We start from the raw sequence: 8,584 nt of genomic DNA, 5'->3' as shown, positions 1-8,584 counted from the left end.
AAGGGAATAAAGGGTGCCTTGAATTTACTGCTTTACCTGCTGCTGCCGTCTGTATCTAGTTTACCGAAGTTTGTGCAGTTCAGTGGTGCTTTTGTTTGGCATCTTATGAAGAACAAACGAGCCGCTCTTCCCTTCACCTTTTAAAAATGATACCACAATGAAAGTTCTGTTGCTTGGGCGCACGCTTATATTCCGAGCTTCCCAGGGAGGATTTATTTATGTGCGCATAAGAGTTTTAATGCCAGTGGGAGAACGACCAATTAGCCATATTTGCAAAAAGATGCAGGAAAACTTTGACTGAGGGGTAGTCTTAGACCTCCAAGTATTTAAGTGCAAAGGAATAAAGGTTCAGAATTAACTGGCAAATAGAGGAAATTGTTCTCCTGTTAGACATTGGGCATGTTTCACTCGTGGTGATTTGTTACATGTGTTACAGAGAGAAGTTTCGTTTCAAATATCTTCCTGTAAACATCACACTTAATTTAAAACAAAAGATACAGCTTCCATTTTATGTGGAGGTATGGGCTTTGCCTTTCTTAGGCACCAGTTGCCTGAGAATACCTAAAATGAGAAAACAGCAACATTGTATGTTTCAGATGGAGTAGCTTGGATTTGCTGACAATAAACTACTGACTTGAGAAAACCACTTAATGTTCAGGATGGAGATGATAGAGATTTCTTTGCAGAGTCTTATTTACTATTTTTCAACTAAAACCAGGCAGTAAATCAATCATCATCTGTAATTATTGCTGCAGTAATTACCTTTGGGGAGTAGGTTATCATTCTTGGTGGCCTTTGTTCAAATATCTCTTTCATTTTCCCTGTTTTATTTTTCTTGAATCATGTCAGTTTCTGAGTGGATTAATAGTATTCTGAAAGCAGTCCGATTGTGAGATTTCTGAAAGGGCTAATAATGCGATTCATCTGAGGAGCTGAAAGATGCTTGCATAGACTAGCATTTAAATTCGTGGATCAGAGTTTGCCCATCAATTATTACATCTTCATTTTTAGTGAACAAACAAAAGCTGTAAGTAATGTTGCAAGGAGAATTTCAACTGTACCTCCAATGCAGCACTTATTTAAATTCCTGATTTCTTAAGTATTACAGATTTAGTCAGTACAAAATGTAGTTCTACAGATAAAAATAAACAGTAATTTAAATAGCTTATTTGAAAAACTATTCTTTGAATGTATGTAAATGAGTTATTTAAACTCATGAGCGCTGTTTTACATCTAAATAAAATATGGAGTTACACATTACATTTCCAATTTGTCATGTACTTAGCAACCCTTTCTGGGGGGAAGATATAAGAGATATTTTTGATATGTCTGTCACTTTTGATAACTTAATTTGAAACTTATATCTTAGGGGAATACTGATACAAGGCAGGTAAATACATTAAAACAAAATGACAATTGAGTTTTTCATATTGAATGCATGAAACTAATGTTCATCTGAAATGGTGGGTGTTAAGAACTAGCTAATGACTAAATTTCTTGTATTTCTTGAAAATACACTTTTTTCAATTACCCTGATTTCTGTTTACATTCTTTTATAGTTATTTCTCTCTATCCTTCCTTTATGGTTTTTTTTTCCTTTTCCCTGTTTTGGTTTCTTGCCAACTTTGGTCTGACTGTCCCCCAGCACTTGGCGATGATTGCATCTCAGCCTTGGACCTAGGAAAGAAAATAGGCATGGCTAACGTTAGATAAGCCCCTTATAATTTAAGAATAATAAAATCTTCTTTCTGAGGAAAAATAAGATTTAATTCTTTTCTGTGACAAACCCTGAATCTTACAAATACACTGCAGGTTTGTGGCAAAAAAAAAAAAGTCTCAAAAGGAGAGTAAATGACAACTTTCTGAAAAACTGCAATTTGAATATCTTATTTTTCTTTAGGAAGGAGGAATTAAAGTTCAACTGACAGGTACTTTAAGGCAGGGGAAGGATCAGTTGCAACAAACTCATCAGTCCTGACCTGTATTTCATTCTACTGATTAATTTATCCCATTTCCTTGGCTGGTTTCTGAAAAAAAAAAAATCTATTAAGTATCATTGACCTGATCAAAATCACCTAATGCGTTTGGTGAGGAGGAGAGGGAGGATAGCTGGAGAAAAGCAGGTGGGGAAAGAGAAGTCGGAGATACGATACTCGTGTACCAGACCCAAAAGAGGCACTGTGCAAATGAAGGGTATCAAAGAAGGGCAATTGTTATGTCTCCTTTAACTCCTGACACCCAGGGGCAGAGCCATTCCCTAAGTAAAACTGTGGTAGAGACCCCTGTGATGAGAAAGCAAGGGAGAGGGGCAGAGCAGCTTCTTGTATGTTGTTTAACTTGGCCATTATGAGTTGTAAACCTTTTTTTGTGACTTGGCATGCTTTGGAGATACCACACTTGGGTTACTGACTGCCTCCCCCCCTCCTTCCTTTCTGGTTTATGGGGTTTTACTTTTAGGAGGGCTTGAGGTTTTTTTCTTTGCTCTTACTACCGGCTTTTGATGAGAAAGTTTGTTTAGGAAAAATGTTACAAAAATACAATCACGTGCAAAGAAAACTAGGTATCCTATACACAAAACTGAATGCAAATGTAGTTCTACTAAATGTTAAACACAGGTTTCTCTAAGCTAAAGCCAGGTAATATTCATTACTACCTTCAAAGCCACCCATGAAAAATCACTGAAATGGTAGTTATTAGATAAGCTATCACAAGGAAACTAGTACAGCTTCACATGTTTAATAGAATTGCTGATCTCTGATTTCTTTTTGTGGAAAAAAACCCCAAACAATCTGTGGTTTTACTTCAAAGTAAATTTTTTCTCAATGCAATATTGTGTCCTACATGCAGAAATAAAATTACTAAATGTAAGTTCCTAGAAAGATGAACGGGATGCATTTCTCAGTTGTGTTTTACATACCCATGCTCTGCTTAAAGAAGGCTTGAAATATATTGCCAAGCCCAGAACATCTCCTGAGTTGTTCCCTGTTTTTGAGGAAACCTAGGTAATCTTTCCATCTTGAATGGATTTACAACTGCAGCTCAATTCATGCAGAGTATCGGTGGACTGAGCAAATGTATCTCTGCTTTAACGGGACCTGTTTCCTCAGCAGAGATTCCAAGTGAAAGGATGTTTCTCATGCAGAGGTGCAGGTTATGTGGTACCAAGGAGGATAGAATAGTAATGGATTAAAAGAAAACTGTTACTAACCAGCAGCAATAGTTCAGAGAGAATTTGACATTCAGATTTCTTTCCAACAGTAGCCTTTACATTTCTCTGTATCTGTCAACTGTTTGAATGTCTGTTTGCAACCCCAGCCCTCTCTGGCTTCCAAATTGCATGGGCTAGACTCAAAAGTCATGGGATTGTCTGCTGATTAGACTATAATCAATCCAGCATAAACAAAACCAGCAATTAGTATTGGCATTATTTCTGTGAACTTGACTTAAAGTTTCAGTATTATTGGCCCAAAGAACTTTTTTCTGAACGGGCTGTTTTTAGGAACTGTGTTATTTTGGCATCATCATTTTATAGGGAGGGAACAAAAAATTCATGAGATTCCATTTGGCCTGAAAAGCAAAAACATCTGTTTGATGCATGAGTAAATTGCTGGCTTCTATTTGGCCATCCAAAAAAGGGCAAAAATTAAGATACCAAACGTAAAAGAGTACATGAAAAAAAAAAAAAAGAAAGAAATTACAAAGAGGATTGAAGATTAGCATCTTTTTATAATGCAGGCTATTTATAGTGTTCTGTTTTGGACTTGCCAAAGCATGCCTTTATGTATTAAAAAAATCCCTCTCAACAAAAACATCCCTAACCTTTAGTAAAATTCATTGACTTTGGCAATGCATATTGGTAGTCTTGATTAGCTGCAGGATTACAGTAATGCTGCCCAGTCATTTCTGGGGCCAGCATGAGTTACATTGACCATCATTGTCTGCTGCTTGGGGTTAGGCACCATTAGAAGTGAGCATCTAAACAGCTTCTGGCTGTACTGCTAGTTTCCACAAAGGTGAAATCTTGTGACAAAGATAGTATGAAGAAGTTTAGTAAGGCTGCTGATGTGTTTGGATTGGTTTGATTTTGTTTTCCTGAGTTGCTGTTAACTTGTGCAACAAGGGAAGCTGTCAGTATGGAGTCACTTATCTAACATGTGTAGGATAACATTATCCACCATGATCTAAGATCTCTTGAAAGGCTTTATGTTGCTCTATAATTCATTCTGTCTAATTTACAGCTGGTTTAATAGTTCTCAATTCTTTGTTCTGAAACACGATTCAATATTTTCAAACTTGTGCATTTTCAAAAAAAAATCTTCCTTTTGAATAACTGTGCATGAGGAAAAGATCCAGAAAAAACTGTTAACATTTTATGTAGACCACATGGATTCACTATTTTTTTCTGTGTAAAAGAATTAAAATATGATATTTGGAGGGTTTTATAGATTGATTAAAATACGGTATAAGTTCTGCTACCCTAAAACAACCTCCTAGAATCTTTTCCTAGTCGTATTTTACAGTTTCCATTGGTTTCTGCAGGGCTACCTGAGCTCAGAATCAGTTCCAGTTGGGGGCTGGGAAAATGCATTATTTCACTTAAATCAGAACTGTGGCATATATATGTACATATATATAAAAATTTCCCTGAAGGGACAACACACAGATCTACAAAGAATTTGGCCTGTTTTATTTGGTGCTGTGAAAATGTACATGTCTGTTTTCAAATACATTTTGCAGAGTGTTACTACAAAGCATTAAAGTTTCCCAGTTGCTTTCTTTGTAAAAGTTGGACAGCACAAGAGAGGCTTTTAAATACTTTTAAATCGTAATGTAATATTTGGCATAGGTCTCTGACAAAAGATGGATGTGCAAAGACCAAAAGAGGTTTGTTTTTGTTTTAAAATTAGACAATTTGGGTTCTATTTCACCTCAAGTATGAGTAATTATGCTAGTTTAGCAATTATTAGAGATGAAAGAAATTCTGTTAGATGTGAGTCTCCTAAACTTCAGTAGCTTTAGTTTTAGCCAGGATAATGATCAAGGAGTAGTTAGCCATATGCCTAGGGACTATGCTGTAGCAAAAAAGATAGGGCTGATCTTGGGGGTATCCTTATTACAATGTGTTATAATTAACATTTTCATTCAGCCCTCCTACTTTCCAAAAAAGGCTGCTTTATTTTTTCTGTGCACACACTGGTAAGACTGCACAAAATTGCTCTCTTCCAATGAATTTTTGAACCAGGACAGTTGTCTTCCATATTTAGAATATTAGTTAAAACTGGTCATGGGATTTTTGCCCCCCATTTCATGTTCTTTTAGTTTCCTATATATTTTTTCCCCTCTATACTGCATAAGTATTAAGAAAAAAGACGTAGAAGACTTTTTCCCCCTCCTTTTTAGGATTTAGTCTAAGTTATACATGTCCTTCTGGGCTGTGCACGTTTGGGGTTTAAATTTTCCTTTACCTAGGGTGATGCTGTGAATGCCATAGTGCAACTGTTCTTTGTGCAGTTGAAACCATAGAATGGGTACTCAAAAGGGTTGTAGGGCTGTTACTTACCAACTCTGCACAATTAAAACCCAATGAAATTTTGGGGGCTTGCTTTCATTGTGATCCCCTTCCCCTTTTTTTTTTTTTTTGTTGTGTCATGGGAGTAAGGGAGAAGGGGAGAAGGGTGTTGTTTCAGTGAGTGATTTGTCTCATACTTTCACTTTTAACTGTAGGTGCAATTAGGTGCAATTTTTCTTTGTAAGAGTAGGAATTGTAGTCCTTCAAGATTTCTTAAAGTTATCTATCTATCTATCTATCTATCTATCTATCTATCTATCTATCTATCTATCTATCTATCTATCTACCTATGTCAGTATAGTGACATTCACCCCCTTCTTTATTCAATGTGATGTGGGCTTACTGTAGTTCTTGTAAAATGCAATATCAGTAACTAGCTAGGCTTCTTGCAAATTTGGCAGTGCTAGTCCTTAGCTAGACAGCTGGCTGAAGCAGAACACCTTTTTGTCCTGAGGAAAAATGGATGGGATGTTGATAGTGAGCATTCTCAATGTTTTCCTTCTGCCTCAAATCTGGGTTTTGGAGAGCTTATTCTCCCATGCAGAGGCAATAACCTGGAGCATGAATTTTGTCCTTACCTAACACGAATGCAAAACCACTCCAGTTTCTTACAGAGATGCTCAGTGTTCCACACAAATGTGGAAAAGCTAGAGCGCTTCTATATCCAAATGTCCTGGTTGACTATAAAATAGATGGCTTTTGTGCACAGTCCCTGAGACCTGTTATACCCTTATATTTTAACGTGTTTTCCTGGAAAAATATATTTCAAACAATGAGTTCCTTGATAATTGATTTTCTAGTTTCACTTTTCTGTTGTTCACTTTTTTGGTAACATATCAAGTTCAACTTCCATTATTGATTCATTCATTTTTGTGAAAGAAGCTTTAAAAACAAAAATAAAATAACTGCTCTGTTTCTGGACTGGATGATGTGATGTAGTGAGGCAGTGTCCTTGGGAAGACCAGGCTATGCTTTGATCAACAGAAACTTTCTCTGGCACTGAATTATGATGGCTGGGGCTTTTTTTCCAGACAGAGTCAAGTGACTTTCTAACTTTTGACAGTGGCAGTAGGGAGGAGGAGGGGGTGGGGAAGTTAATTATTTTCCACCTCCGAAGAATACAATTGTGAGGAAGGAACTTTCTGATTCACTGGTTCCAGGACAACAGGATGTCAAGATCCATGCCTGATGTAACATTTTCACTCTGAAGATGGGAGGAGGAAATGGGTTTGCATTGGCCTCTGCGTGCAACCGCTGACTGGGAAGGGATTGTGTTACGTGACTTATAAGGAGCTGGAGCACAGGAAGAGATTTGGTTTGCAATTTCTGGTGAATCTGTTGAGTAGGACACTTGCTTGTCAGAGGAAAATGTAAATCAATGAAGAAAGGTCAGAAATCTTTAAGGGAAAAAAAATTAAAAAAAAAGAGCTTGCATGCTGCAAGATGTTTAGTGCTCAGAGGCTGCTCTGCTTAGTTTGTAGCTGCCTAGTGGAATAGTCACCTTGCACCAAACTCTTGCATTCTTTATATAGTTCACAGGTGCTTTGGTGTTTATGAATGTTGTAGAGTAGAAGTTATTTAAAGGAGACAGCAGGCAAAACTTGGAAATAATAATGTGTCTTAGCTCCTCCCCTGTTCTAGATGTGGGTATCTTAGTGCAACAGGGCATCTCATAGCAGTCACTTACCTGACTCAGGTTTTGGAGATAGAGATAAAATTCCTTTCCTCCTAGGCTGGAAAGAATTGAGGTGGTGTGCTCCTGGTCTTCCTCTCTCCTTTGCTGAAGAGGGAAAAATCTTTGCTCTGCTGGGATGTGAGAGGCACAAGTTCTATTTTGTGCTTTGTCTAAAGGTGTTTTATCTGTATCTCACAGGGAGCACATCAGTCATTACACAGCAACATATTGTACTATGAGAGTGAGTTGCCCTGTTATTTTTGTCAATGCCGTTCCCCTTTCCAAAAGTCTAATTATTTTTGGACAAGAGGGTGAGAAAAAGCAGGAGACTCAGGGCTCTAATAGCTTAAGTATCTCGAAGAAAAAGGGGAGACCAGGGTCCTGCTCTGCCACGTACTTCCTGCCACTTCTGATGAATTATTTTGGTGCAACTAGAATTGTATTCCACTTATCCCACTTCCTGTGACAGTGCCCCAACCACAGGGATAAAATATCATGCTAATTCTTCTTGTTTCTAGTTCAGTGAATATTGTAGATGAAGTATGGTAGCTTCAACAGCAATGAATGAGTGCACTTCAAGTCTGAGGGTAAGTGTTCTTGGTTAGGAAGCTCACAACATGGGTACAAATCCTTCTGATAGAGGAGAAAGTTCAGCTGGTGCCCCCCACATCCTGGGTGAGTGATCTAACCAGTGGATATCGGCAAGAGGGGAAAAGGAAGGTGTATTTCAACCCACACATTTTCTGCCAGTGTTTTATAGCAACCAGGAAAGGGCATATGAACTCCCAAGAAGCAGCCCATAAGCTAGGCAGGAGAATACTCAATCACCCACTGTCCAGCTGTGGTGGGGCTTCAGTTTGATTTCAGCACTGAGAGAGCCTCGATGGTAAAACCACAGTGGCATCTGAACAGAACTGCTGACAATTTAGATGCAGCATCCCCTCACTAGTTTTTTTGGCTTTTAACCTCCTCTGTGGATCTAGACCAGATTGCTGTTCTACATGATAGAAAGCCATCTAGAATAGAGCAGAGAGTCTGAGGGATCAAAAGTTAACTTATAAAACCCTGGTATAGAATAGAAGGAGATTGCTGATAAATCAGGGATAATCTCAGTTGAAAGGAGGTAGGTGTTTGGTTTGGTCTGGTTTTTATTGACTCAGTACGTCTTTAGGTAATAGAGCTAAAGCATGCAGCTGTGTTTCAGTTTGGTATTGGAAGTGTCAGACAGCCCAAAGTCCTCAATGTAAGTGTCCCGTTTTAGGCCCATAAATAAATGATTTAACTTTCAGAGGGAAGGATCATCTATAGTAACCTTTACTGTAAGTCTTCATAGCCTTTCT

General features: G+C 37.9%; 1 protein-coding gene across 5 annotated transcripts in view; it reads left to right on the top strand.

Moving 5' to 3' along the window:
- The window catches only part of ZNF521 (zinc finger protein 521), a 230,679-nt gene that overhangs the window by 2,984 nt on the left and 219,111 nt on the right, over positions 1–8,584 (top strand). The window lies entirely within an intron of this gene.

The sequence above is a fragment of the Molothrus ater genome, chromosome 1 (assembly GCF_012460135.2).
Source record: "Molothrus ater isolate BHLD 08-10-18 breed brown headed cowbird chromosome 1, BPBGC_Mater_1.1, whole genome shotgun sequence".
Classification (NCBI taxonomy): Eukaryota; Metazoa; Chordata; class Aves; order Passeriformes; family Icteridae; genus Molothrus; species Molothrus ater.
Note: the sequence above shows the minus strand (reverse complement) of the source record. Positions and strands in the feature narration are given on the sequence as shown.